Source organism: Cavia porcellus, unplaced genomic scaffold, assembly GCF_034190915.1.
Source record: "Cavia porcellus strain 051 isolate PalLab524CR breed Dunkin Hartley unplaced genomic scaffold, mCavPor4.1 scaffold_9, whole genome shotgun sequence".
NCBI classification, from domain to species: Eukaryota; Metazoa; Chordata; class Mammalia; order Rodentia; family Caviidae; genus Cavia; species Cavia porcellus.
In genome coordinates, this window is record NW_026947492.1 from 66,418,726 (window position 1) to 66,445,274 (window position 26,549).

The following is a 26,549-nucleotide window of genomic DNA, read 5'->3' on the forward strand; positions in this document are numbered from 1 at the left end:
AATCAGTTTTATTTTATTTGGAAAATATTAGAAGAGCTCACTAACTTTAATATTGGAGTTTCTTCATTTCTTTTTCAAGTTTTTTATCAGTTTGTTTCATGTTTCAAGCATGTATTAATGTTAATGAAATTATGATGCTCCATCACATAGCAGTATGATAATGGTGAGGAGCAAAAGGGGATTAACTTTCCATTCATGAAGTTTAAATCTCATGCTCTAAAATTCAAGTGCATATAAAACTATTACACTAGATAAATTAATTAGACATGGGGAAATACTTTCTTTGCAGTCATTCTTCTCATTAAAATTCCATAAAAGCCCTGATTTCACAAGAATTGATATCATTTATCAGGAGATTAATTCCTACATTCTTCCTATTATTGACTATCTGCAAAAACTGACATCAGAAGCAAGTAGCATTTACTCATATGAAACCAAGCACATGGTCTCCAATTTTCTTTGTCAACATAGCATAAACAATGGAGTTCAGGAAAGTTAGCACCAGAAAGTACATATTGGCAATGAAGATGTGAATTTGGGACCACATTGTGGCCAAACTGGTGAATCAGGAAGGTAAACACAGCCATGGACTAGAAAATGAGGATGACACAGACATGGAGAGCCACATGTTCCCAGAGCTTTCAGACTTGCTTCCCTTGAAGGGAAACGAAAGACTGCACGGAGGATGAGAACATAAGACAATGCAATGAAAAATCCATCACTGGAACCAATGACAGAGGCTACACTGAGGCTGTGATGCTTGGGTTCTCTTGTGTCCACAAAAGCCAGCTTCACCACAGTCATGACCTCACAGTAGATGTGAGCAATGTCGCGAATTCTGCAGTAGGGCAGCTGCTTGAGAAAGATGGGGTGTGGGGTAAAGAAGGCTACTAACTTAAACCAAAACCCTGTATTTCTTACATTGTCTTACTCTGCCTGATTTTATTTTTATCTGGATTAGTAGACCGAAGCTTTGCCTCGGCTAATTTTATTCAAACTTGGTATGCTTGATAGTATCAAGTTTAAAAGTAGAGGCAACTACTGTAGATGAAACTACTCTAGATGAAAATGAAAAGATGTAAACGATATCCATACTGGTTTTGATTGTTAACCGCTCTCAAGTACTACAATGTTTTCAAAGTTTATTTTTATAAAAAATAGCTATGTAATACTATGCTTACCTACATTAAGCCTGATGATGTAGACAAGTCTACTGAAAATAACAAGAGAAAGCACAGTAACTATGGTAGATCACCTAATATTGTGGTCTGTGTGTCTTTTTCATTGCATGTTTTGCTAGGAAATTGTTTTGCAGTGTTATGATTTGGTTTTTCCCTTTAATACAGAGAGGACAGATATACATGTACAAATTCACACATGGGAAGAATTTTTTTTAAACTCTTTATGGAAACAGCTTATATAATGCAAGATGTAATGAACAGATACTCTGAAGAAGAGATACTGGGGGCTGGGGATTTAGTTTAGCGGCATAAGTGCCTGCATTGCAAGTGTGTTTAGTCAGTTCGAACCCTGGTACTGATTAAAAAAAAAAAATAGACAAAGAAATAAAAAAGAGACACTAAGAAACCCAATGTTAATTCTGTAACATTATGATATAAAATATAACAATACTATTATTCACTGTTCAGAGTGATATTAGTCTAGTCTCTCAAGTTCAATTTCAGCATACATAAAGACAAGGACAGCTATTATAAAGAGAATGAGGGACACTATAGTAGTTATTATTGTCTTCCCCAATGTCAGATCTTGAAGACCTAAAAAAGCCTCATCATCCTGTAATGATTTGGTTAGTTCTATACTATGCAGTATGTATTCAATGTGTGCAAAGATGGGGATAACCATTTGGAAGTTGGAAGAAAACTAGAGACAATAAGATAGACTGTGAAGCTCTCCAGTGGACTTGCTTTGAAACCTGTATTTCTTTAAACTGTTTCTTTTTGAACTGTTTTGTTCTGTTTTGATATGTTTAATCTTAGCCTCTTTAAGATAAAAAACAAGTGTATGGGACTGATAACCATATTACTAAGTTTTTGTTGGATCATTGAGCAGAAGTGTTGGAAGTGTTACTATTTGAATGTCACTTTACATACTTTAATTTTGTAACCTGAACAACTATTTCTAAGATGACAATATGTAACTTTTCAACTGGTGATTTCTTACTGTTTATTTTTCTGTAATTCTGTATTTTTTTCCCCTTTTTTCTCCATATTTTTGTTTGATTCTCTTTGATTAAAAAATTGAAAAACATTATCACTCAACCCTTGAGAAAACAAACCAAATAAAATTTTATTGCTATTGATTTATTTATTTGATTTTCTAAAGGGAATAAGACTTAATAAATTGGAGTCATTTTTAGGATAGGCGGATGTTAGAAAGTGGTAGTTCATACATATATGAAAACATTTCCCTTGAAATTTCCAAATAAGAGAATTTTAATGGTTCAAAATTTTCATTCTAGAATACTATTTATCCTTTTTACATTTTTGCTCTCTACTGAAAAATAAAAGATACTAATCAGATTAAAAATGAACTACATCAGTAACATAATACATTAAATTTAAATTTAAATAATTGTGTAAAAATTCTCAAATTAAAACATGTGGTCACACTACTCCATGAATTGAAGTAAAGTGGAGATGCTTTTGATGTGTGTATAAAAATGTAGGGAAGCGAATATGTGGCTGGGGAAAATTGTCTCCCACAAGCGAGCTGATGGGTCTCACTTTAAATTCACAATCACTATACCATGATGTAATTCCTGAGCCCCATCATTTATATTCATCTCATGGAAACTGTTTCTTACGTTTTCTGAATTCAAAATTCTATATACTCTTTACCTATTGTTTCTTGTGTAGCTTCAATACTCTTGAGAGACAAAAAGAATCAGAAGATGCTATCGACACCGATACTAAGTTAACTGACTTGAACTCATGCACCTCAACCAATTTCTTGTTACTGCGCATGAACTGCCTATGCTTAATGGAAAACAACTTCTCTACTTGTGTAACAAGTCCAGCCTTGCTCATGAACTACATTGCTGTAGTTGCTTCCTTTCTCTCACATCTGTAATCATCACAGCTTTTTAGTAGCTTCATTTTTATCAACATTTGAAAAGACCAGATGCAGTCATTTTGACAACCTTTTAAAATTAAGTTGATTAGGATAATTTATATATGCGTATTGATCACATTCATCATGAGGAAACCTGCACATGGTATATCTTGATTCTTCTTTTTTTCTCATTTCCATCGCCTCACTTCAATTGCCCTTTGTCTCTTGATTTACAAAGCTTTGCTGCCAATTTATCCTTATTTTCTCATTTTTTAAAAAATTTCCCTTCCTTCCCTTCCCCCACCCTCTCCTTAGTTCCCTTTCTCTTTTAAACAATTTCATCATATTTCAAAATCTGTCTACTACATATTTTTACCTGGTTTACACTTTCAATTTTTCACAACAGAAAGACAATGTGACATGTGTGTCCAGTTCATTTCACTTAAGAGTTTGGTCACAAAGTTCATCTGTTTAACCTAGAAATGTCTCAAGTTTATCTTATTTATGACTAGGTAGTACTCCATTTCATAAAAACACACGTTTTTTTAATCCATTCTTTCACTGTGAATATTTTGTTCCCAAGATTTAGCTATTAGAAGTGTGCTGCTCTAAAAATAATGTGCATATATCATCATAGCATGAATTATTCCAGGAAGATACCCAGAGGGGAATAGCTGGGTCAAATTGGACCTTGAATCATACATCTTAAGCGATCTCCACACTCGTTTCTCCAGTTGTTAAAAAAACTACACTACCACCAACAACCCCACCAGCATTCCCTACAACCCCTCCAGCATTGGTTATTGGTTGATTTTTAGATAATAGATACTGTTTCTAGAATGAGATGGGATCTCACTATTGTTTTAATTTGCATCCCTAGAAATATCAATGTCCGTGAACATTTTTTCATGTATTTATGGCCATTTGTAGATCTTCATGTGATAAGTATCTATTCTTTTCAGATACCCATTTTTTGGGTTTTTAAATTTTGAAAGACAGGATACGCTGGATTTCTTTATATGTTATAGGTGTTAGTCTTTGAATGAATCAAGCAGTAGCAACACCATTTTAGGTACGACTCCATTTTAGCTCCACAGCCCTTTTTTCTGCCTGCCCCTCTGAAGCATGCAGCCATGAGACTGGAAGACTTTGCCCTAAATGACCTCATTTCAGAAAATAAAACCCTTTCTATAACTTCACCTAGTCCCGGTCCACATCACCAACATCCAGGTCAAACAAGAAAATGTCCAGCTACTCTCAGCCCTAGAAATCATTCCCTGTGTAATATGTAGCCAACCATTTTGATGTGGAATGCCAGGAGTTGGCATTCCAAATTCTGTGTTGGGAGTCATCAGCTGTGTAATAAAGCTTGTTTGCCTTATTCTCAGTCCCTGCAGTTGATCCTTCAAATGTGCCACAACATTTGCAACAATTGGCTATTTTTTTTCCCATTACATGTGTTGTCCTTGATTCTGCTGGTGATTTCTTTTGCTGTGCAAAAAGCTTTTTAATGAGACCCCAGATGTTGATTTCTTATAATAGTTCCAGTGTGATCAGGATTTTATTCATGAAATCTTTGCCCTCTCTTCAAGAGTTCTACTTGACCTCTCTTCCAACAAGTTTATTGATTCTGATTTAGCATTTAGATCTTTTATCATTATTGATTTTATTTTGGGGTATGGAGAGAGACTAGTTTTAGTCTATGGCATATGGAAAGTCACTTTTTCCAGAACCAGTTTTTAAAGAGGCTGTGTTACTTCTATTGAAAGTACTTGGCCTCTTTGTCAAAAATGAAGTGACTAAGTATTCTTTGAGTTTCTATGCATCCTCTCATCTGTTTCATTGATCTTCACTCTCTTCATTTTTCTAGTACCATGCTGTTTATATAACAGTACTGCTATAGTATAATTTCACGTTAGGGATTATTTTGATGCCCCTTGCTTTGCCTGTGTTGCCCAAAGTAGAATTTGCTATTCCAGGTCTCTTTGTATTTCAAATGAATTTAAGGAATGTTTTCTATAATTCGGATACATATGCTAATGGTATTGATTGAGGTTACACTACATCTGTATAACAATTTTGGCAGTAAGGTCATTTTCACTATGTTAGTTCTCCTTTCCCAAAAGCACAAGATGTACTTTCATTTCTGATGTCCTCCTCAATCTCCTTTTATATAGTACTATAGCACTCATTGTATGATCTTTTACCTTTTTTTAAAATTTTATTTAAAAGGAAAAAGAGAAAAACACAGAACAAAACAAAGTGGTGTAAGGGTACACGTAATACAGAACTACAAAAAAAAAAAAAAAAAGACAGTAAGAAATCACCAGTTAATAGATTACATATTATCATCTTAGAAATAGTTACTCAAATCATAGTATCAAAGAATACAAAGTGGGCATTCAAACAGTGAGACTGCAAACAGTTGTGTTCAATGATCCAACCAAAAACATTAATATCATCAGCTATTTAACACCCCTAAACACACTTGCTGAAAGTTGTGGTATTTCTATACAATGGAGTATTATTCAGCTATAAAGAAGGATCACATTGAGATATTTATCAATAAATGGGCGCAGCTTGAGACCATACTCATAAGTGAAATAAATCAATCTCGCATGTGTGAATACCGAATAGTTTCCCTAATGTAAGTAATGATTCAAATGTATAAAAATATGTGGTAATCATGATTCCCCATTATGTGGCCTTCAAGCCTTATAAAGTTTTCACTTATTAATTGGAAAGGCTTTATTCTGGGCTTCTTGATATGGAAATATTTGAAGCTATAGTATATGAAGTTTTATTCAAATATTTCAAGGAAAAAAGACAGACTATAATTACTATTAAGTCGGGTTATTTGGTGGTGAAGTACTAGGTTGCTGAAACAGTCATGCTATGACCTGTATTGTTATATTGTTATGTCCTGTTTTATCTCAATCTCTCCCTTATTCTTTAAAAAATTATTTAGTTATTTCTTATGTTAGTTTTAATTAAGGGGAAAAACTTTTACCTTCTTTTTGAAACTAATCCCTAAGTATTTTATTTTTCATAATGCTATTGTGAAAGAATTTATTTCCCAGAAGGCAATTGATTTTTGCATGCTGACTTGCTGTATCCAGCTACTCAACCAAAAATGATTATTAAACATAGAATTCTTTTGGTGGAATTGTTGGAGTCTTCTATGTAGAATATTATGTCATCTACAAATAATGATAATTTAACTTTTTGGGGTTTTTTTTTGTTCTTATTCCTTTTATTTCTTTGTGTTGTATAATTGTTCTGGCTGATGTTTGAAGAACTAGATCAAGCAGGAACGGTGATTGTGTGCATCCATATCTTGTTCTTGATTTTAGAGTGAAAATATTCAATTGTTGTAAATTTAATACAATTTGGTTGTTATGTTTTCATACATGGCTTTTATCAGATTGAGATAAATACCTTATATTCCAATATCCTTTAGTGTTTTTAACATGAAAGGATGTGGGATTTTGTCAAAATCCTTTTCTGTATCTATGGTGATAATCATGTTTTTTGTCCTTCGTTCATTAATATTGTATTTTACATTTATTAATTTGCATATGTCAAACCATTCTGCATCCCTAGGATGAGACCACCTTAGTCATAATGCATAATATGTTTAATGATTTGTGGTATTCCTTTTTTCAGTATTTTATTGAGTATTTTTGTATCTATATTCATTAGGCATTTTGTTTTTAGTTGAGCCCTTCTCTGATTTTGGTACCAGGATAACAGTTGCTTACAGGAGTGACTTAGTGAGTATTGTTTTACTTTCATTTTTATTGAAAAGTTTGATGAATAATGGAATTAGATTTTGACTAAATGTGTTATAGAATTCTCAGTCTATCAATATCTGAGCTTTTATTTGTTGGTAATTTTTAATTACACTTTCAATTTCATTTCCTAATGTTGCATTACTTAGAATTTTTATCTCATTGCTTCAGCTTTAGTAATTCATATGTATCTGGGAATCTTCCCATTTCTTCTGTGTTTTCCATCTTATTAGAATAAATGTTCTTGAAGTAAATATCCACTTTCTGGATTTTTGATGTATTCATTTTGATTGCACCTGTTTCTTTCCTCATTACATGAATTTGAGTCTCTCTTTTTTTTAACCTTTTTTGATAAAATAGGCGAAGGTTTTATCAATTTTATTTCATCATTCAAAGATGTAACTCTGCTGTTTCAGACTGCCGTGCCTAGCCATCAGTGTGCAGAGGAGGGGCTGGGCGAATCTGGGGCGCCTGCATCTGCCTCCCTGTATGTCTGGAGAACTGTGGACGTCTCAGCAGGCAGGGAGGGATCACAGGTTCCTGAGGCACCACGGACTGTGGTGAGTGCTCAGCGCACTCTGCCTAAATCTCATACTGTTCCAGACCCTCCAGGCTCCCTGGTGCAGTGAAGTGGAGAGGTGGGTTGGAGGCATCTACATCTGCCTCCACATACTGGCTGCGATTGGAGAGTTGTAGAGCTTCCCAGGGGCAGGTGGGCGCACAGTGTCGCTGAGGCCCAGCTTGTCTGGAACTGCGTGTTCTGAGCAGGCAGAGGAGGGCCATTGATTCTGCAGGCCCAGTGGCTTGGGGTAGCATGGGGCCAGAGTCTCAGTAGCTTCAAACATAGAAGGGGATTTTCAACAGATCCTGAGGAAGCTTTCAAATAACACTTGAAACACAGAAATATAGGAAAATGACAAAACAAAAGACTAAATTACAACCTCAAACTTTCAGCCCATCTCAAGAAACCCTGGGAGAAACGTATATAGAAGAAAATATATGTCATTCACCTCAAACATTGGACACAATAGCTACTGGAATTGACAAGCAACTCCAGGAAGCTTTAAAGAAATTCAAACTCGAAATAATCTCCCAGATAAAAGGAGAAATGATAAAAGAAATGAAAGAAATTCTGAATATATCTAAAGAAGACACAGATAAAATATTGGAGTAAATAAACAAAAAGATAGAATCCCTAGACGAGCAATATAAGAACAAACAGAATACATAATGCAGATGCACAGAGATATACAGGAAATAAAAAATTCCACTGAAAGTTGTAAAAACTGCCTTAATGAAAGTGAAGATAGAATTTCAGACCTTGAAGACAATATTGCAGCTAGTGAACAGGAAAGGAAAGATCTTTTAAAAATAACAAGGAATCAGGAAACAACAATTCAACAACTACAAGATGATGCAAAGAAGAATAACATAAGAATGATAGGGATTAATGAAACAGAAGGAGACAACATAAAGCATGTCAAGAGGATATTTAGAGAAGTAATACCTGAAAATTTCCCAAGCATGAGATCAGAAACCGACATCATGATCAGTGAAGCATATAGAACTCCAAATAGTCATAACCAAAATAAAACTACACCCAGACATATAATAATCACCATCCCACAAATCCAACACAAGAAGAGATAATTAAAAGCCATCAGAGAGAAAAGACAGATCACTTGTAAAGGAAAACCTATCAGAATCACAGCAGACTTCTCAGCACACACAATAAAGTCAAGAAGAGCATGGAGTGAAGTATTCCAGATCCTAAAGCAAAATGATTTCCAACCTAGACTGATATATCCTGCTAAACTATCATTCAAAATTGATGGTGAAATATGATACTTCGATGACAAAGAATAGCTGAAGAACTTCATGAACACCAAACCAACCCTACAAAAATATTGAAAGACAGTTTAGATACACAAAGGAAAAAACCACTAAGCAAAGCAGATAATTAAACAGAACAGAAAGATAAAGATGCAACAGCAGAGAGATAACATTCCAACAATAAACCAGCATTTAACAGAAATAACGATTAATGTAAACGGTCTCAATGAACCAATCAAAAGAAACAGACTAGCAGAATGGATCAAGAAACAAAATCCAACCATATGCTGTTTACAGGAAACCCATCCAACCCAGAAGGATACTCACAGACTGAAAATCAAAGGATGGAAAACAACACTTCATACAGCAGGAATCCAAAAAAAGGCAGGAGTAGCCATTCTGTTTGCAGACAACGTGAACTTTAAACCAACAATGACCATAAAGGACAAAGAAGGTCACTCCATACTCATTAGGGGAAAACTCCAAGAGTAAGAGATAACTATCTTAAATATATATGCACCAAACACCAGAGCACCCAGTTATATAAAACAATTATTAACAGAAATGAAAACTCAAATTATCAGTAACACAAGTATAACAGGAGACCTTCATACGCCACTGTCACCAAGGGACAGATCAACCAGACAGAAAATGAGCAAAGAAAAAACAGAACTGAATCACACCTGTGAACAAATGGGTTTGATAGACATATACATAATGTTCCACACAACAACACCAGAATACACATTCTTCTCAGCAGTACATGGATCATTCTCTAAAATAGACCATACATTAGCTCACAGAACATATTTAAACAAATGCAGAAGAGTTGAAATCATCCCTTGCATGTTATTGGATCATAGCGCTCTGAAATTAGAAATTAATGATAAAAGATACTGCAAAAATCCCGCAAGCACATGGAAACTGAATAACACACTCTTGAATAATCAGTGAGTCACAGAAGAAATTAAACAATACCTAAAAGAAAATGAAAATGCAGATACAACTTACCAGAATCTGTGGGATGCAATGAAAGCCATCCTGAGAGGAAAATTTATTGCACTGAGTTCCCACATCAGGAAAACAGAACAAATACAAATAAATAACTTGATGCTACACCTCAAACAGCTAGAACAAGAAGATCAAGTCAAGCCCAAAGCCAAAAGAAGAGAGGAAATTATAAAAATCAGAGCAGAAATCAATGCAATAGAGACTAAGAAAACAATCCAAAGAATCAACAACTCAAAGAGTTGGTTCTTTGAAAGAATAAATAAAATCGATAAGCCCCTAGACAACCTTATTTAAAAAAGGGAAGAAAAAGCTCAAATTCATGCAATAAGAAATGAAAAAGGTGAAATCACTACAGACCCATTGGAAATACAGAAGATCATCAACACCTATTTCGAAAAACTCTACTCTCAAAAGTTTGATAACACAGAAGAAATAGACAGATTCTTAGAAGCATATGAAGTACCAAAGCTAGATCAAGGGGATGTAAAAACTGTTGAATAACCCAATCTCTGTTAATGAAATTGAAAATGTAATTAAGGCCTTACCCACCAAGAAGAGCCCAGGCCCAGATGGATTCACTGAAGAATTCTAGAAGAAATACAAAGAAGACCTAATGCCAATACTCCTCAAACTATTCAATGAAATTGAAAGGGAAGTAATGCTTCCTAAGTCATTCCTGGAAGCAAATATTACTCTAGTACCAAAACCTGAGAAAGACCCAACTAAAAAAGAGAACTGTAGACCAATCTCCCTAATGAACACAGATGCAAAAATCCTTAATAAAATATTCGCAAATAGGATGCAGCAAATCATCAAGAAGATTATACACCATGACCAAGTGGGATTCATCCCAGGAATGAAAGGATGGTTCAACATACGCAAATCAATAAATGTAATCCACCATATCAATAAAGCCAAAAATAAGAATCACATGATCATTTCTATAGATGCAGAAAAAGCCTCCGATGAGGTCCAGCATTTATTCATGATAAGAACTTTACAGAAAATTGGAATAGATGGTCTTTACCTCAATATAATAAAGGCCATTTATGACAAACCAACAGCCAGCATCATACTAAATGGGCAAAAATTGAAAGCCTTTAGTTTAAAATCAGGCACAAAACAAGGATGTCCTTTATCACCACTCCTATTTAATATAGTACTGAAAGTACTAGCCAAAGCAATTAGGCAAGAAAGAGAAATGAAAGGGGTAAAGATAGGAAAAAAAGAAGTTAAATTATCATTATTTGCAGATGACATGATACTCTACATAGAAAACCCCATAAACTCCATTGAAAGACACTTAGATACAATAAATAAATTCAGTAATGTGGCTGGATACAAAATCAATACTCAGAAATCAATAGCATTCCTATACACGAACAACAAAATCACAGAGAGGGAAATAAGAGAAACTGCACTCTTCACATTAGCAAGCAAAAAAATTGAAATATTTAGAAATTACTCTTATGAAAGAAGTGAAAGACTTATACAGTGAAAATTATAATACACTGAGAAAGGAAATTGAGGATGATCTCAGAAAATGAAAAGACATCCCTTGCTCATGGATAGGAAGAACAAACATTGTGAAGATGGCCATTATCCCAAAACTGTTGTACAGATTCAATGCAATCCCAATAGAAATACCGTCAACATACCTTACAGATCTAGAGAAATCACTCCTAAATTTCATCTGGAACCAGAAGAGACCTACAATAGCAAAGGCAATTCTAAGCAGCAAAGGCAAGGCAGGAGGCATCACAAACCCTGACTTGAAGTTATACTACATAGCAACAGTAGTAAAATCAACATGGTATTGAAATCAAAACAGAGCTGAAGATCAATGGAATAGATTCGAAGATACAACCACAACTACAAACACACTCAACCACCGTATCTTTGATAAAGGAGCCAAGCAGGTTCACTGGAAGAACGACAGTCTCTTTAATAAATGGTGCCGGAAAAACTGGCTCTCCATTTGCCAAAAATTAAAGCTAGACCCATGTCTATCACCATTTACTAAATTAAAATCTAAATGGGTCAAAGATCTGAATATTAAAACAGAAACACTAAATCTATTGGAAGACAAATTGAGTAGAATCCTTGAAGATATAGGAATAGGTAGAGAATTCATGAACAGGACTCAAACTGCACAGGAAATACTTCCCAGAATCTATAACTGGGACCACTTCTTATTAAAAAGTTTCTGCATGTCAAAAGAAATCTCCAGCATATTGAAAAGAAAACCCACAAACTGGGAAAAGATTTTAGTGAACTCTCTCTCAGACAAGAGACTATTGTCTAAAACATATAAAGAATTAAAAAAAAAAAAACTCAGACCCCCAAAATTCAAAGATCCAATCCAAAAATTGGCATCTGAGATGAATACGCACTTCTCAGATGAAGAAATGCAAATGGCAAATAAATACATGAAAAAATGTTCATCATCATTGGTCATTAAAGAAATGCAAATTAAAACCACACTGAGATACCATCTCACTCCTGAATTAATGGCCAGGAGCAAGAAAACCAATAACAGCAAATGCTGGAGAGACTGTGGGGAAAAAGGAACTCTCCGGCACTGTTGGTGGGAGTGTAGATTGGTACAGCATTTGTGGAGGTCTGTCTGGAGATTTCTCAAAAAGTTGGGATTGGAAATCCCATTTATTCCAACTATTCCACTTCTAGTCATATTCCCAGAAGAAATGAAAGCATCATGCTACAGTGATATATGTGCACCTATGTTTATAGCAGCACAATTTGTAATCGCTATATCTTGGAAACATCCCAAGTGTCCATCAACTGAGGAAAGGATAAAAAAAGTTGTGGTATTTCTATACAGTGGAGTATTATTCAGCTATAAAGAAGGATCACATTGAGATATTTATCAATAAATGGGCACAGCTTGAGATCATACTCATAAGTGAAATAAATCAATCTCGCATGTGTGAATACCGAATAGTTTCCCTAATGTAAGTAATGATTCAAATATAAAAAAATATGTGGTAATCATGATTCCCCATTATGTGGCCTTCAAGCCTTATAAAGTTTTCACTTATTAATTGGAAAGGCTTTATTGTGGGTTTCTTGATATGGAAATATTTGAAGCTATAGTATATGAAGTTTTATTCAAATATTTCAAGGAAAAAGACAGACACTATGGTAACTATATTAAGTCGGGTTACTTGGTGGTGAAGTACTAGGTTGCTAAACAGTCATGCTTTGACCTGTATTGTTATATTGTTATGTCCTGTTTTATCTCAATCTCTCCCTTATTCTTTAAAAAAATATTTATTTATTTCTTATGTTTGTTTTAATTAAGGGGAAAATTTAAAAAAAAATAGCCGGATATATAATAGTAACTTTTTTTGATTTCCTATTAACTTGTATTGAAGTCATGTATTACTCCCACGATCTTGTTTTGACTGATTAGAATCTGTTCCATTCTGTATGATAGTATCAAGTTTGAGGGTATAGGCAACTACTTTGAAGGCAATAAGATTCACTATGATGCCCATTCTGGTTTGACTATTGTCTCCTTTGGAAGTCCTGTAATGTTTACAATGCCTAAGTTTTATTGGTCTTGTTCTCTACTGTTTTGTTCAACTTTTTAATATCTAATGAGATAGACAATTCTTTTTAAGGAAACAAGAGACATCGTTGATAACCATTGTTGATAACCTTGTACTCTGTTTTACATCATGTGCTATGTCTATCCTTGGTTTTGACTGACAGCTTTGTTTTGCCATATTTGACTTTATTCTCTCTCCCCCAAAAAAGTAATAAGAATTAAGGAGTAATAAAACCCAAAATGTGTAAATTTTGTTGTAAAAAATAGAGGGGAAAAAAAAACAGCTCTAAAGGATACAACAGCAAGTGTGTTTATGGGTGTTAAATGGCTGACCATATTAATGTTTTTGGTTGGATCATTGAACACAGCTGTTTGCAATCTCTCTGTTTGAATGTCCACTTTGTATTCTTTGATACTGTGATTTGAGCAAATATTTCTAAGATGATAATATGTACTCTATTAACTGGTGATTTCTTACTGGTTTTTTTTTTTTTTTTTTTTTTTTTTGTAGTTCTGTATTACGTGTACCCTTACACCGCTTTGTTTTGTTTTGTGTTTTTCTCTTTTTCCTTTAAAAAAAAAATTAAAAAAGGTGTAACTCTCCAATTCTCTGATTCTTTACATTGTTTTCTTCACCTTAAATGCATTAATTTTGACTTTGCTCCTTACAATTTTTTACTTCATGTGAGCTTTTGGATTGACTTGTTCTTTTTCTAGAAGTCTGAAGTTCAACACCAAGTTGAGCTAATTTTTTTTTTTTTGCCTTCAGTGAGACTTCACCATATAAATTACCCTCTTAGAATTGCTTTCATTGTGTCCCATGTATTCTAGTATGCTGTATCAGCATTATTATTTACTTATAGATACTGTTTAATTTCTTCTTTCATTTCATCTGTGACTCATTGGTTGTTCCGTAGGTAGTTATTTAATTTCCATATGTTCATGAAGTTTTTGTGGTTTCTGTTGCCATTGATTTCCAGTTTCATTGCTCTATGATCTACAATGTGTGTGAAATATTTCACTTTCGTTGTATTTACCTATTCACTTTGCATTTACTACAGATTAGTATGAGATCTATTTTGTAAGCATCCCATGCACAGAGGATAAGAATGTGTATTTTGATGTTGTGGTGTGCACTGCAAAAATGTACTAAATCTATTTATTTATATAGGTTTAGTTTAGCTCTTATATTTCTTTGTTGAAGATTTTGTCCAGTTGATGTCTCTTTGTGAAAATGGGATACTAATATACTCCATTACAGCTGTATTAGTGATTTTTTTTAAATTTTCATACCTGTTAATATTTGTTTTATATAGTTGTGTATACTTGCATTTGGTGTAGTTATGTTATCTCTTTCTTTTGTAGTTTTTACTCAAGAAGTACGTAGTGACTTTGTCACTTTTGATGTGTCTTGGTTTACAGTTCATTTTATTTTCAGTTAGAATGTGTTTATTTCCAGGTCCATATCACATGGAGTATTATTTTGTTTCCTTTGATTTTAAGACTATGAATTTTTTGTTTTCATTTACATGGTTCTTGAATGTTCCTTATAGTTAGACCTTCCATTTTCATGCATTCTGCCAATCTGTTTCTTTGACTTGTGAATTAAGCCCATTTACATTGATTGTTATAATTGATATATATTGGTATTGTTTTTCTGTTCTTGGTTCCCTTTCTTCTCTGTTGAATTGCTTGAAGCACCTGATGGCCTCTTTCCACTGATTTTCTTGGAATTGTGTTCTTCATTATCTCTTTGTAAAATATCTTTCAGAAAATTTTGAATAGCTGCTTTTTTGGTCATGAATTTCTTCAGTTGGTCTTTGTCATGGAAGTGTCTTATTTCTCCACTGATTTTGCAAGTCAGTTTTGCAGAGCACATCAGTCTGGGTTGATGGTTGTATTTTTTCAGGAACTAAAATACTTTTCTCCCGGCTCTACTTGGCTTAAGAGTTTGCGATGAGAAGTCTGCTGTGATTCTAATGCAATTTCCTTAATAGGAGGTTTGTTGCTTTTCTCTAGCAGCTTTTAATATTCTGTTCTTATACTGAATTTTTGGAATCTTGATTATTGTATTACTTGTGTAACTTTTTTTTTTTTTTTTTTTTTTTTTTGGTTATGACTAATAGGTTTCTTCAAGCTTCACTTAGTTGTATGTCAAATTCTTTTTCCATATTTGGGAATTTTTCTATCTTTACCTCTGGTGAATAGTTTTCTTTTTACAATGTTTGCACTGTCTCCTGCTTTCTCATTGGCTCTGAGCAAAATTCTGTTGCTTTTCTTTCCATCATCTTGGAGTCATTGAGCTGATTTTTCATGGTCCCTTGCTATTTTTAATACACCTTTCTTTGTGTGGTAACTAATCACACTCCTGTCTTCTAGATCTGATGATTTGTGTTTGGTTTAGTTCATTTGTCTCAAATATTTTCAATGGAATTTTTAACCTCTTAGGTATCCATTTGAATCTGTTTCATCAGTTCTATTTCTTCCTATGTTATGTGTTCATGATTTCCATCATTTTCCTAGACTCTTCTATTTTTTATCTGCATTTACTCTAGATTGACTAAGTCTTTCGTTGTGCTTGCCCATTCTTTATTTGAGAAATTACTTGCAATCTGATTGTCTCTATAATCTCACTAACTCCTACTTTTTGTTTGCAGCTATCATTTCAAAAAAATTCATGTAGGTGGCTGTCAGTTTCCTCTATCTCTTTGTCCCCTGAATTCATCATCGATGAGCTGGAGGTCTGGGGTTGTACCTTGGTTCTGCATCTTGTCATTTTTATTTTTAAAGATAAATTTCTGTGTTGATGAATATAAATGTCACATGGTAAATACTTCTATACTAGTAATGTGGCTTCCTCAGGAAATGTCTATTGTTCAGAGATGTCTTCTAAGTGTAGGTGGTTTTTGATCATTTTGTCTGTCCCCAAGTTCCTATGTTCACATTTTTTTAGGAAAGAAAAGTTGCTATTTTGCTTCATACTCTGTCCTTTGACAGTGGTCAATGGTGGTGAGTATGAATCCAGTCAATCACAGTGTCGTAAGGGAGAACAACTGATGAAAATAGTAGTGGGACTGTAATGCATAAAAAACTGGTCATTTTATACAATGAATTACTACAGAGGCATAAAGGATAAACTTGGGAATTTTATAGGCAAATGGATACAACCTGAGGCCATACTCATAAGTGAAATAAATCAGGCTCCCACGTGTAAACATAGTATTGTCTGCATAGTATAAAAAACTGAAATAGCAAATAAGATAAAAAATGTACAATAGATATTGTGAAATTGGAAGAAATTGTCCAAAAAGAAAGAGAAACTAGGATGGGGAAAGGAGAAAAGGAGGGGAAAAAAAGGGAAAATAAGTATATGATAATAAATATAGTTATATTAATAATTTCTCTTAGATCATTAAAGGAAAAGATTTGTGCTAATATATTTTGGATAATTTTTCATGTCTTTATATTCCACTCTGAATAAAAACTTTGAAGATAACAACACATAATGCATTAACCATTGTTATTCTCCTATTACCTTGTTTTGAAATCTTGTTTTTTAATTTAAATCAAAATTTAAAAAACAGAAGAAGAAAAAAAAATTAGACTGGTGTGACACACAATTAGTACAATTAGCAATAACAATAGCACTAATCACAGCCTAGAAACTGGCAAACTATTACTGTATTAATGCTAATTTGGTTCCTTTATCCATAGGAACAAGATCTACAGGTATATAACAATATTCAACATAAACCAGACATATATATGCAATTAATTTCTCCTTAGTAATTCAGTGATTTTCCCCTTTGTGCATGGGGGATTTTAAAAGAGAGAGGTATCAAAACAGAGTAAATGAACAGCAGTATAGAAGAAGCAAGGCCAGAGGATAAAGAATGATTGTTAAAGCTTTGGGAAATTGGAGTGGAGGACAGGAGGAAAAGAATGAAAGATAAACCAGGAGTATATCAAAACAAACCAGAAAGAGTCAGGGTTCATTCACATGAAAAATATTTAGAAAATCAAGAAACTTATTAGAGGAGAGAGTAAAGATGCACAGAACAAATAGGCAATAAAAGCAAAAGTCTAACCAACCAAAAAAAGATGAAGTAAACAAGGAAAGACAGTAGAGAGAGAAAGAGAGAAGAAAGAAAGAAAGAAAGAAAGAAAGAAGTAAAAGAAGGAAAGAAGGAAGAAAGGAAGGCCAATAAAATTCTTCTGATGCTTACAGTCCCGTGCAGTGTCCTGTCTTAGTCAGAGCTCAGTAAGCCTGAAGCAGGATTAGTGCTGGAAATGGGCTGATGTCAGTATCCAGATGTGGGGACTGGGACAGGTTTCAACTATCAACTTTCCATGTCACTCCATGGCCTAACCACATCTCCTTACCCTAACCTCTCTCTGCATCACCTCCCAGCTGCTGTGGCACCTTACACTGAGGCAGTCAGGTGCTGCTCCCAGTCCAGTCTATAGTTGGTCCTTAGTCCTGGCACCCCCTCTTCTATTCACTCTCTGTCCTTCATGTAGCTGTCACATTGTCACAGTATGAGGGCAGCTGTCACTGCTGCAGGGACAGTCCAAGGATGGTAACTCCCTCTTCAATCTCCTTTCCAGTAGACATAGTGCTGCCCTCCTACTTCTTGCTCTGCAGTAACCCAAGGCTGTTTAAATTCCATCCATCTGCATCTCTGTCTCAAGCCACAGTACTCAGGGCAGGAAGGTTCATGCTTTCTTCTCACTAATTTACCACCTCCGCTAATAAACACACAACAATACAATAGATTGTCCACTGCATGTGCAGTGTCCTCTGTGTGGTTGAAGGCAAAATGGGCAAGGGGCCTTATATCTCAGATCTATCATGTGTGGCTTGATTTAGTCACATGGCTGCAGCCCATCAGATTTTTGGAAACTTCCCACAGTGGTGGTTCTTGTTAGGTGTGCAGGTGGCAGCCACACTGGCAGCTCTGAGGGCGGCTTCAAGTTTTGTTAAGCATCATGTTCACATTTTGTTTGATCTACAATTCTCTTATTTCAAACTGATTTGGGCATCAGAATGTACATCCCTCCACTTCTCTAGTTACTTGTGTTTTTAGTTGATTTTCTTTCAGTAGCTAAATGTGACTCTTCTATTTAACTATGTTGAAATCTCAATAGCTATTATATAATTTCCTTAGTGCTGTCCATGAAAGCATGCTAACTTTTACATAATTTCAATAATGTACATATAAAACTAGCTTTGCATTTTTATCATTAATTTTTTTGAATATAATTTATTATTTTTTCTAAATTTCATTTTCTGTCACAAACAATTCTGCTATTTCTATAAAAGCATAACATTAGAAGGGATGGAGAAAAATGGCAGCTTGCTAGGGGGCAGCATGCAGAGTCTCTGTGGAAGAATCAGATCAGATGCTAGAATATGGCAACATGGAGAAGGCCAGATGAATGGATAATGATTCTTATTAACCAAGGCGGTAACCAAAGGGAAAAATAAAACTAGGAAGAGGAAGGAAAAATGCAGGTAGAGACTTGAAGCCTGAGATGCTCACTGAACCCTGTTCCATGCTATACTAGGCGCACCCGGAGGATCCATGTTCATGCTGAGGCCTCAGCTGCCAATAACGGGAGTTAGTGAATTCTGGCCCCTTAATGGGAGGACACGGCGCAGTGAGCAGCTGATCCAAGGCAAAGACCCATATTGGCTCTCAGCGACTGCTGGAAATTGGGACCTGGGGCACTGTGAAGCAGCCAGAGCCACCTGGGCACACCAGAGGATACTGCAAGAAGTTCCTATGCTCTGAAGCCGGACACTGCACAGTTTTCTGACCAATCCATGCTTGCTGGGAATGCCATGAAGACACGTGGCATAGTGTGCAGTGGACCCAAGAGGAAGACTGATTCTGGGTGATTGCTAGAGACTGGGTTCATGGCTGCTGTCGCTGGCTGGAGGACATCTTGGAATTGGGCAGAGACTGGTGCCACGGTGGTGTCAGTAACACAGAGAGGACTGGTGGAGGACATCTTGCAGTTGGGTAGAACTTGGTGCCATGGTGACATCAGATAGTTGCCCCTGGTACAGAGAGTCTGGTGGAGGACAACTTGGACTTGGGCAGAGACAGGCACTGAAGTGACATCAGTCAGCCACCCATGGTGCAGAGAGAACTGGCAGGGTCTGCTGGGGCTGAACTATACCTCTGGTTGGGACCCAATAAGCAGATACAAAATGGTCATGACTCTGTGACATTCACAAGATACAGCCTAACTGGAGGACTGACTGGCACAGAGGCTCAAGGCTAGCCTGCACTGCCCCTACATCCCTACATGTACTTCAGATAACAGCAAATTGGGGAGGGCAGCAAAAATTCCAGTCAGTACTCTTGGGAAAGACCCTAAGCAATACAGAGAGGGCCAGGGAGCCCCAGGACACACCAGTCTGAAAGAAACCAGAAACATGGTAAGAGATAGAAAAAAAAAAAAAAAAAAAAAAAAAAAAAAAAAAAAGCTCCAACTGGTGAACCTGGGAAAATAAGCCCAGGAGAAGTAAATATAGAAGAGAACAAGTGCAATAAAAATCCAATACTAGACACAACATCACATGAATGCTTGTTTATGTCTCTGTAGTAACTTACTCAAAATGGAAAGAAACAAGTCCTTAATGCAACTAAACCGATTTTTTGTGCCTATTTCTATCACATCAGAAATTTGAGAAGTTACCATGCTTGTCCTTTCTCACAAACATTTACAAAAATTGTGTAACATATTCAGAAGTCAACTCAAGATGTATAAATTTTGTTGTAGAATACTGAGAGTGATCATTAATATTTCTATCATATGTTTGAAAATTTCTTGAGCTATTTTCCTTTCTGAATCATTCTTTTCTTGAAATAATTCACAATTCTATTGTCCAATAGATAAGTACCAGCAAAAAACAAAAGGAGAAACTCAGTTATTATTCCTTAAGTTCTGAGTAAGCTCCCCAAAACTCAGGCAGCATATGCTTTTACATCTGGATTAAATAGTTGTGATAGAATTCAAGAATTTCTGGTTTTGATAGTTACTCCTTTAAAATCTAATGGATATCTCATTTCAGTGGGAAACAACGTCAATTATAAAGGATTAGTTACTTGCCTTCAGTTTTTCCCATGTTGTTACTATCATGCAATTTCAGCAAAATCAGGAAACTAAGACCCTCAGAGACTGAGAACATGGTCTCAGTCATAAACAATGAGGCTTAGAAAGGGAGGCAACAGAAGGTACATGTTTGCAATGTGAACATGGGGCACATTGTGGCCAATTCGATGGGTTAAGATGGAAAGGGCTGCAGTGGAGTAGAAAAGGAGGATGACACAGACATGGGAGCCACATGTTCCTAGAGCTTTCAGACTCACTTTCCAAGAATGGAGATGAAAGACTGCAAGAAGTTTGAGAACATAAGAGAATGCAATGAAGAATAAGTCACTGGAACGAATGGAAAAAGCTACAGTGAGGCTGTAAAGTTTGGTGGTTCCTGTTTCAACACAAGCCAGCTTCACCAGCCATGCACTAACAGTAGGTGTGAGAAATGACATGATGTCTGCAGTAGGGCAGCTGCGTGAGGATGATGCAGTGTGGGGTAAAGAAGGCTGCTCCATGCAATAACACAGTAGTCCCCATTTTGGCAAGGCAACTGTGCATGAGAATCATGGCATGATGCAGTGGGTCACAGATGGCCACATAGCAGCCGATGGTCATGGCCAGGAAGAAGTCTAATTTTATGGCAGCAAAGTTGTGGATGAAGAACATTTGAGGCAGGCAGGTATTAAAGGAAATGTCATGGGCTCTAAGTCAGAGAGACCGAGCATTCTACCAAGGTGGATGTGGAGAGGATGAGGTCAGTGACTGACAGCTTGCACAGAAAGAGGAACATGGGCTCGTGGAGGCTTCTTCTGTTCTCACCACAGTCAAGATGGTCACATTCCCCACCACAGCCACCATGTCCATGGAGCAGAAGGGAAGCCTGATCCAGATGTGCATGTGTTCAGTCCTGGGATACCCATCAGTGAGTAAGCTGTTGGAGATGCTAGAGAGCTGTTGGAGATGATCCCATGAGGTTTTTTCTATTTGACTTATAGGGATAGAATCATGTTGTATAGAGAGATTTTAAGGCAATTTAATTTAAACCAACTTTGAAAAGAAGTGAGATGACAGTTAAATCTGGAAAATCCCACAATATTACCTTACAAAACTTTAGCACTATAATTTAGGATGAATAAATCTTCCTGAAACTGTACTTAAACTTTGCATCAGTAAAGAAGTACTAATATTCAACTAGGTCATAAATTTTGTTAATAGTTTTAGTGCTGCCTACAGTAATACAGAATTTTAATATTGTTTTCTTAATTTGTTTCAATAATAAATGAGATAAACATCACAGAAGCCTCAAATTTTATTGAAGAAAAATGATTTTAAATTTATTCTTTCTGAATTTCTTTTTCATGTCATCCCAAAATACAGTGATCTATCTGATGCTTCGGGTTTACGAAGTAAGGTTGTTCTTCTGGTGCACAGTCTATAGCACATTTGTTTTTGTTTTTGTTTTTCTCTTACTGTCACAGAATGTGTTCCCAGGAGACCTAAAGTAGCATTTTGTTTCCCTCAGAAGCTCTAAAATCTTAGCTGGTTGACTAGGTGGCAGCCTTCCTAAAATATAAGGTTAAACTTTGAATTTATTCCATATTTTCTATCTTCCAAGTGCAAAATTACCAGGTATACACACACTTATTTTAGACCCAATGTTTATAAATACTTGTCTCCCATAACTGTGTTGGAAATTCTCTTAGATTTTATTCCTTTTATCTGAAAATATTAGTCACAATAGAAAGCAATGCACTTGGTATTTCTTTTGATACAGTATTAGGATAACTGCATTTCATATCATTATTATATGGAATAAAAATAGAAAGTAGTATATCATTCTTTCTATAATTAGCAAATCACTGAGATTTCATTAAATTATTATCTATTTAATTATGTTCAGGGCCTGCGATATAGCTCAGCAACATAGTGCCTGCCTGGCAAGTGTAAGGTACTAAGCTCAATTTCTAGTATCAAGAAAAAAAAAAAAAAAAAAAAAAAATATATATATATATATATATATATAATTTAAAAATACTTGTAATAATTAAGGCATTTTGCTCTTAAGATACGAAATTCAGTAAACCAAGGAATTTATTGAACTATGCCAGTAATAGTGCCACACATGGCTTTTCTTTTTCTCCTTTTGTTTTCATTGACAACATGGATCCTTTCTATATTCTTTGTTTAAATGAATTAATTTCCATTATATTGCTGAAATTGACCTATTATGACCATAATTACATATTATGACTCATTCTTCACTTAGTTTACTTTTTCAGTGGGAAAATTGTTTGGATGATTGATTCAATTAAAATATCTTAACAAGTAGAAGGAGCATCATATGGAGAGTACAAGTTGAGTCAGTAAATCAAGTATAAGATGTTGTTTACTATTTTGAGATTTCATTATTAATATGGATCCAGTAATGTGTCTAAACCAACATAGTATAATTACATTTGCACATTAGAAAAAACACAGTATTCTTCCAGACTTTTTGCCAACTCTTCTTCCTTTACCTCCTGTGGGGCAATGTAGAATTCTTAATGATTCTAGCAATATAACCTGTTTCTTTGAAAATGTGTGCTTTTTTCAGAAAATCTTTCAATGCTAGTAAAACTTTTCCTTTTTGTTTCCCTTACAATCTATTGCTTATCTCACAGCTAATTTCAGTGGAATCTCATGCATGTTTCTTTGCTAGTTTATCTCCATCAGAAATGTATTATTTCTTTTGGTCTCATTACATTCTGACCTTTATAAAAATTGTTTTAGGTAGACTTGTCAAATTCTGGTGCCTTCTACTTATTAACTTATCATTACTATGATAACTGAAACCTTCAGATAATCAAACAACCTTTAGTGTGGACACTCAAGCATGTCTAGCATTACCACGACTCAGTCTGAAGATGAGCACTGGAATATCTTCACTGATAGAAATACAAGGAGCTGTGTCCATGGTGTCACTCTAAGCAGTGTCCTTAGCCAGTGTTTTAAACTGCTTCCCCAAACTTTGATAAGTGCATTCTGCTTAGGATATGTACTTAGATTAAGACAGATGCCTAAATATTCAAGTTAAGAAAAGAGAAATGCCCCCTTTTCTCCAAGGAAAAATGAATCATGCCGTGTGTGACGGATCATAATCCCTGTTTGTTCTGGAATGCTTATCAGAATGGGCTCCAGAAACAGAGAGCAACTCACTGAAGGTGAATTTGAAATAAATTGGGTTAATTAAGGGCCTGAAAATCTTGATTACTCAGATGTTCAGTTTCTGAAAAACATAAACTTACTACACATACGATTTAGGATCACATCTTATAGGAAAAGCACCAAGTTGAGTGTATCTGATTTTTTTTTCCACAAAGAATAACACCTTATGTGTAGTGTATCTGGAAATTCAACTACACAAGGGCTCTTTAATTTTTTAGTGCCATATACTCTTCAAATAAATTTGTTTAATATACCATTAAATCAAATTGTATTTAAAAACAATTCTCTATTGCAACTAATTATGATTTTTTTCTCTCTCTGTTGGAATCACTAATTTGTGTTAGACTTTAGAACACAAATCTAGATTGGGATGAGGAAGCAATAGGCAGACTTTTAAACATTATTTTTTAAAAGAAACATTCATTTAGGAAAAATTTTCCTGTCCAGAATGTTATGCATGACACTCTATCTATACTTTTAACATTCTCTTACCTACTTAGATTTATTAGTTTGAGGATTAACATATTAAAATTAATAATTCTCTAAATTTTTGAAAACTTAATTAACACATGAAATTTGAACATAATAAGCAGACACCAAAATCTTTAAACACATGTACATAAGATACAATGTTAAAATCAAGGGGAACATAACGATTTCCTCAAACACTTATTAGCTCTTTATTGTGAAAAAATTCAAAACCTTCAAAACTTCCTTTTAACTTTTAAAATAAAAACTAATTCAACCAGAATGTAGTGGTCTGCTTTGTTCTGGAAAATCAAATTGGGAGAAAATGTTGAGTATAGCTTTTTGTTGTACAAATGACCACCATAATAAATAAAAAGCATTTCTACTTTAGTCCGAAATATTTTTCCTTCTATATGAATTGCTGTACTGTTAAGCTTCTAATACCAATTGGGAGGTAATGGGGTTTTTGCTCATAGCTATTTCTGAAACTCTCGTCAAATAATTCTAATTATTTTCTTATTTCTACTTGGGAGGATCTAAGATTCTATTGTAGCAAATAAACAAGTAGTAACTAATTTATACCAGTTAAGAGTACATGCTTCAGTAAATATCTATAATAGTTATCCTGAACTTTGCAAAGATGCTCAAACATAGCTTTTGAGGAAAATACCTTTTGAAGATCTCATAATTATACCAGTGCAGGTGTTTGGATGCAGCCTTCTTCTCATTTTTCCTGTCCTGTAACTCTGAGGTCACTTACCAAAAGGAAAAGTCAGCTGTGTCCCAGAGTAAGGACATCTACCAGTGGCACTGCAAAGTGTGCTTTGCTACCATGAGACCCAGCTCCCCTTGCAGCTGACTCCAGATTCCACTGGTTTGAGGGCTGTAAGTGGTGGGTGACCAGTGGTCATCTGGGAAAATATCCTTTTCCCAAGTTACAAATAAGTTAATTTTAGGGATAATAATTATCAGAACTATTCCCTTACATAATGAAAAATGCTTTGTTTCCTAAAGGTGTGCTGAGTGTTTTGAGGTAAAATATATTAGTTGAATATCATAAAAATATAAAATGTAAAACTGAAGAAATGGGCCATACTGTTGTGAGGAATTTCCTAAACCAAGCCAAATCAAACCAAACCAAAAGGAAGATTCTTTGCACCTAGGAGATAAGAAGGCAACTTTTAATATTTACACCAGCAGACTGTTGGATTTCCATACCAGTCAACTGTTGTGGATAATTTCTCCAAAACAACTATCTTGAATCAGGAAGTTTAGTCCATATAGATTTAGAAATGGGAGATACAGAGCAAGTGACCAAACCTTACATGATCAGTTAACATACATTGAATCATATATTGACAGACAGACTAGTCTTGAAACAGTAGAAACACTCCAGGAACCAGAGGAGGGGCTCTTACAGAATGAGCACAGTTCAGGGCATTACCATGACACAGAAATGCTCTGGAGAGAGGGCCTCGACTGAATAGGCATGAATCAGCCCAGGGTGCCTTAAGGTACAGGCAGTTACTCTGACTCATCAGTGCTCATCAGCAGCTGGGCTGTGGACACTGTCATGGTCAATTGAATTTAGCTGAAAGAGCAGAATAGCAACTTGGTGAGTCCTTTAATTCATCATGAAATATCTATTTTTGTTATTTTATATGTGTTCTTACATATAATTATTTTCCAACAATATTTATTTAGTAATAGTTGATTGATTTTAAGATTATTGCTTAAAGTCCTGTCTCTCAACTGCTCGTTAAAGCTACCTTTGAAAGTAGGAAATTACAACTGAACAAATGTGGGAACAGAAAGAACAAAAAGCTTGCACAGTGAAAATGTACAAATAGTTGCTCAGGATGCAAATTCAGTAATCCCTGATTTTGCATTTCATGTGGCTTCCTGCTGTGCCACTAAGATTCAAAAAATGATATATGACTCAATTAAAGTATATACTATTTCTTACATAACAAGCTCAATGCCAGGGGTTGTATGTAACTCCACACTATCCAAAATGATCATCTAATGTCTTTGCAAGCTGTGTCATTTTCTCGTTCTTGTATCCTTCTCTATCTCTGATCATACATGAATATGCATGAGTTTGCATCACTATGCACTTTTCACTCTTTTCTATTCCTAGATTATTTCATGATTTTTTTTTTCCGTACTGTAATGTTCTTCCCATCTCCATTGCTCATGCCTCTTTTTTTCTGTACAATCAGTGGTTGCAAATGGGATGTCATTGCTTCAAGGAAGACTTACGAAAAAGAAGCATTGTGTTCATGAGTTTTACATTTGAAAATATGGCTTTGAAACCTGAGTGATTTAAATATTGCATTATTCTTGTGCACATTAGTTTCTGACCAAATTTTCCCTCATTGAGATTGTTCTCATTACAATTCTATGTTTTACCCCAAAAATGAGATCCCAAAATGCTGTCCAAAAAATCTGGCAGGACGTCTTTTTTTAAAGAAGAAGGAGCAATTTTA

At 35.1% G+C, this 26,549-nt stretch overlaps 1 pseudogene; it reads right to left on the minus strand.

Moving 5' to 3' along the window:
* Positions 1-424: 424 nt before the first annotated feature.
* Positions 425-25,635, minus strand: LOC101788490 (olfactory receptor 52R1-like; annotated as a pseudogene).
* Positions 25,636-26,549: the final 914 nt, after the last annotated feature.